This window comes from Patiria miniata, unplaced genomic scaffold (assembly GCF_015706575.1).
Source record: "Patiria miniata isolate m_02_andy unplaced genomic scaffold, ASM1570657v1 HiC_scaffold_10, whole genome shotgun sequence".
In the NCBI taxonomy this organism is placed as follows: Eukaryota; Metazoa; Echinodermata; class Asteroidea; order Valvatida; family Asterinidae; genus Patiria; species Patiria miniata.
This window is the reverse complement of record NW_024037048.1, coordinates 510592-516591: the sequence shown is the minus strand read 5'-3', so window position 1 is coordinate 516591 and position 6000 is coordinate 510592.

Here is a 6000-nt window from a genome sequence, read left to right as displayed (position 1 = left end):
CAGAACTTCAATTCAAGTCTCCCAAGTAAGGTGCCTAATTTAAGCCCAGTTTGCAGACAGCCCGCTCATTTTTTTCCCCGTTTTTGTTTGCTGAGCTAATTATCACAATGTTATCGTTGTTCACATGCATGCGGCACATAGTTTCACACAGTAGTTCTGGCATAAATGGCAGACCGTGCAGCACAGATCAGCAACTACCACGGACCTCAGTGATAAATCCCAACTTCTCAAGTCAAATTCAAGCTGTTTTCATCATCTTTCATTTTCTGTTCATTTGTTTTGTGGCAGGCCCTAATCCGGTAACTAATGAGGAGAAAATTCCAACCCACATTAACAAATAAGGCAGTGCACATGACCCGATGCCGTTGCATCGGGTCATGCTGAATGATCAGGTTTTTGGGGTTTTTTTTTTTTTATATTTATACCTAGGTTAATCTCAGTCCATAAAACAGACCCTAAACCCCCAACCCAAAGGCTGTCAATTATTTTAGGTGTTTACTGCGCCCCAATTACAATAAGCTGTAAGTCAGTTGTAAAAAAAAAAAAAAACAGTTTATTTATAAATTGACCGTAAATCACGATAACATATTAGTACATGTACACCTTATTGCACCCATTCCCTAGATTAATTCACTTATTAGAGCATAGGCCTTAATCTGCCTAACATTAACATTAAGAAATGTTTTTACACCCACATAATGATAAGAATTATGTGCTAGTACTAGGGGCTCCCTACTAAATCAATAAACCCATAACGCATTACGTTATCATATGACATGGCTTGCTGGGATATTGGCTAGCAGAGGGCTGCTTTCAAAATCTCTCACGGTCAATGATTGCAATTTTATGGGCAATGTATGCCCTGCAATTTTTGTATCTAGTAAATTAGCTAATAAAATCACAGATTAGTTTAGTCCTACTCTTTCAGTATTATTATTTTTTTTTAATCTTTTGATATCTCTTTTTACTAATAACCTTCTTTTTTTTTTTACTGATCGTATAACTACATATTTTCATAATTGTATGCTTGGCTCGCTCTTCTTAATTTTTTTGTGTCTAACGCTGTTTGCTAATTTTTGGTCGTTTTATATTAAGTCTATTCTACTTTTTATGTAAATTGAACAAATGTATTGTTTTCCCTAATTCAGCCTTTGGCTGCAATGGAAAATGTTTTTAATAAACCATGAATAATAATAAGTTGCCAGCCAAACCATGACTTTCCTCATTTTTATGTGAGTGAGTGCTCATTCAAGTGTGACTATCCAGATTGCAAGTGAGTGCTTGTCGCATCAGCAAGCGCACGCAGCGCTATTCAAAGTGAAAGGTGAGTATGTCATTACATAAGTGCGTCGTTACAGCTGCCCGGACGATACGCCACCACGGCTACGCTAAACACGGTAATCCTTGCTTTTAGGACCCCGTTCCTATATAGGAAGGTAAAGATTCACCAAAACAGTTGAGTAAACATGGTAAATGACACTCAAAATTGACATTCTGATATTTCTTGACACATCTGAACAATTGGCAGTGACACCTTCTTGAATATCAGCAGGTTTAATTTTGTGGAAAGAGTGCAGGGCTTTGATTTATGAGGGATTTTTCAGACAATGGTGACAACTAGAAAACAGACTCAAAAACCAAGATGGCAAACGTAAAAGCTCGATGCAATGAAAGCTCAATGCTGATTGGCTGATAAAAAATAAACATCTTATTTTTTTTTTTACCAGCCAATCAGGATCGAGCTTTCATCATGTTCATTATGTAGGGCTTTCGCTCGTGTTGTGAGAACTACAACAAAGCAGGTCGTTTCGTACCCAAGTCATTTCGTACCCAAGCCGTTTCGTACCCAGTCCATTATGATGCACAAAGGAGATTAAGCCAGTCATGCAAACCCGCTCCTGTGACGTCGCCGACGCGCGGCATCATCATAGAGATGTATCAAGTTCCCAGGGATTAAGATTGCGTCCTACATAACTGGCCGTCTGTTTCACTGTCAATCATTCTGCCTCAGAATTTGTATTAAAACTGATGAAGTCTCGACCAATGCGGATTTATTGCGGTGGCATTCACGCACAGTAGCTACCGAATGTGGGCCTTCTAGCGGCGAAAAATCCCTGGGAAAACACATTTGGTTCCCGTTTTTATGAACGTAATCATCTTCCGATTCGCCCTTAAAGATTGTTTTCCCTTTTTGAATTTTTAAAACTCATATTGAAAGAATATAACACTGGAATAACACAATAAACCATTTTAAAATCTATCGTATCTACATAGTTTTTATTTCATTTCAAAGGAAAAGCCTTATCCCCTTGAAAACCCGGGTAACTGGAGAATATATACATTAATAGATACATATTTTGTCCCATTTATTTGTTTTCTTCAATGAAGTTTGAAGTAAGTATTCATTTTTAGGGGGTGGGGGAATAAAATTCAAACTCATCATATTAAGTAGAGCCTGTTAGTCCCAGAACATTGACCGGCAATTAGCGCGGCAAATCCCCACGGCAAAGTGCATTGACGTAAGAACCTCCCGGACTTGTTTTTTTTTATTTTTTATTTTTTTTTAGGGTTTTAAATTTGCTTGTCATTTTGATTCCGTTACAGTTATGGCGTTCCAATTTTCAGATACGATACAAACTGATGATTCCATTTCATGAAGTAAGAATTCAATTTTTTGAAAGGTTTTGTATTTAGCTCTAAACCTTTTGTGTGAGGGAAGGGATTTGCATTACCCCTAACCCCCAACTATACCCATACAATCTTGGTAACCCATTGATCCAATTTCAATACTGTCCGCTCCAGTCATGCACCGCGGTGCCCCTCATTGATACAGCGGTATCTTTGATAAAAGATAGGGTGGTCATTGGTTAAAACATCTTGAACCGCGTGTCTGATTGGTTGTTAGAATTATACTCAGGATCCTTCTGAAGTCTATAAAAAGCATCATCGAACAGAATCTACTCATTCTGTTTCAAGACAAGATTCCACTCCAGTCAAGATTCAAACATTTTCAAGCTCAAGATGCCTATCAAGTATCTTTGCCTCTTCTGTATTAAGAAGTCTGTTCGTGCGAACCAGCGTGCTTTCCAGTGTGAGCACTGCCAGGGATGGCAGCATGTTGGCTGCAACTCTGGTATTAGTCACCAGCAGTACCTGGAGATCCGTGACGATCCATCCAGGCTGGAAGTTTGGATCTGTGCACCCTGTACAAGTCAAGACCAAGAACAGGAGGAAGACCCGATGGACATCGAGGAGAACAGAGATGTCCCTACCGATGACGGTGGTTTCAACGTCGAGACCGACTTTGTTGTACCACTTGAAGTAGCCGAGAACCCCCTCCCTGATGCTGCCCTACCTGCTGTAATCCCTGGCCTAGGTGATGAGGACATCACTACCTACAAGACGGTGGAGTCCGGCACGAAACGGGGTAAAGTCATCTTGGTTGATAGTCACGGCTACACCTACACGAAGAAGTGGAAGAAGGCCGGTTCCACTTCTTCCAAAGTCACATGGCTGTGTAGTGTCCGGGGCAAGTTGCACAGGTGTGCCGTGTCTGTTCACCAAGATGGCAACCTTTTTCATGCTGGACTTCACACCAAGCATACGCACCCAGCGCATCCCAGGGCAGACGTCGCAGTTCAAGTGAAGGTGTTGGTGATAACCAAGGCCAAGACTGACATCTTCAAATCACCAGGGGCCATTGTCGAGGATGTCATTACCACACATCTTCAACCTGACGCACCCGCTGCAAGTTGTCCTAATCCAACCAACCTGTCCCGGGCTGCAAACCGTCACCACCAGAGCCCTCCCGAGCCACGAGACATTGACTTTATAATTGACCAAGGCTTCATCCCCGAACACTTCCTCCAGAAAGACATTCACCTTGGTAGTGCTCACCATGTGGTGTTTTTTACACCGGATCAACTCCATGTGCTGGATGGCGCCAAGACCTGGTACTTGGATGGAACTTTCAAGTTGGTGAAACGTCCTTTCACCCAACTGTTCTCAGTTCATGCATCCGTCAAGGGAGACACCGGTGGGATGAAGCAGGTTCCGCTGGCCTTTGTCTTGATGACTCGGCGGACAAAGAAAGACCATTAGAAGGTGCTCAAAGCCCTGCGGAGGAAGCTGCCGTCCCGTGCTGCAAATCTTCAAGAGCTGGTGGTGGACTTCGAAGTTGGACTGTGGGGTGCCATCCGACGACGGAGTTCGGGATTTCATCGGCCAGCTGTTGTCACTCCCGTTCTTGCAGCCTGGTGACTGATCAACCCGCCGAACTCAACATGGAGCCCACGTGACTGGTCAGTGTTCATGCGGAGTAAATTTTTTATTTTTTTATTACTGCCAAAACAATGCCAAACTGAACACATTGAAAAACATTGAAAATTTCAAAACTAGTGAATTGCATTTTATTACTCACAACAGTTTTTTAACTGAAATCAAAGCTTGATAATTATAGAAGAGTGAAAACATTAACACCATTGTAGATTGAAACATTGAAAATTTTAAAAACAATTGAATTGCATTTTATGACTTACAATAATTTTTTAATTAAAGTCAAAACTTGATAATTATAGAAGACGGAAGACGTTTACGTAAATTCAACATGAAATTTGATAACAAAAAGTACAATTTCAAAAAAAAAAAGCAACCAAAGAAAATCACGCTACAATATAGAAGACAAACACCGTGAATCATAACCCAAGGTCAAAAAAAACAGACAAACAGACAGTTAAAGAAATCAGACAAAACAAACCGCAACGCCGTCAACACAAATCCCGTGAACCACCAAGAGTGATTGACAGTAGCATTGTTGTTCAATAGAAAAGGATTTGGAACCCTTTGTCACGTGTGCAATGAATTCTGGGTACGAAACGACCTGGGTATGTTTAGGTCACGTGTGAGTGTGCCGTGCGCAAAATTAACCGATCATCATGGACGACAGCATTGGTAATGCACGAATTTAACGGACAAGTCAACGAAATCATCAATAATGTTCATATTTTAGTTTTTTGGTCGGTGTCAAGTCGATTAGTAGCTTCGTGAATGACTGCCGAATGGTATGAGGTAGGTAGTAGGAATCTGGGGTGGGATAAAAGAGGTGAAATTTGGACAATTTTGGAGAGGCCGTTTTTTGGGGGTCTCTTGCTACCACATAAAATCAACAGGTTCTTCCTCCAGCGCTACATGTGAATGAATATGAGCATGTCAGCTGGAGTTACTCAAGCTACCTTTTACCCTAGTTTAGGACACCTCTATTTTTTACAAGTTCTGTTCAAAACTTACTTTCGCAGATGACTGTCCAGTACCAAAGTGACTTTTGCAGGCTAAAGCAATTTTTCAGCTGGAGTTACTCAAGCTAGGTAAAAGGGGGAGTATTCGACCACTTAAGGAAAACTGGCACTGCTTTGTGTAAATGAGAATGTGGGATCTTAACCATAATTACTCATGACATGATCATGTACTTACCATGTTTGCAGCATAGCATCGACCTTAGTCAGACCCAAGGTTTTTGCTTAGTAACGACTGGTGGAATTCTGCCTCCGGTCGAATATACCCCCACTTACTGGCAAACAGATGGGATAGGGGGAGAATTTGACCGGATAAGGAAAACCAGCACTGCCTAGACGGTGGGCCCCTGTTTTGTTTTGATCAAATTGGAGTCAAAAATGTATTTTATTGCTCAAAAATCACCTTCACAATCAAAAGCAGACTTTTCTCAATTTAAATGAATCCCGATTTGCAATTTTAAACACATTCTTGGGGTAGAAATCACAATTTGGCACAATTGCAGAATACCCCGCCACTCGATCTATCCACCTCGTAGCCGGCTACGAGGTCACGGCTGATTGACCTCAATAAACATTCTCAGCGCTACTTGTATGTCTATGCGTCATGCTCCATTGCACTCCCACTTCGTGACCGCGTAGCCGCCAACAGGGTAGTTGGTTTGGACTTAGAATTTTTTTCAGCAACTCCCATTCATTTTGTGTTGCTTCG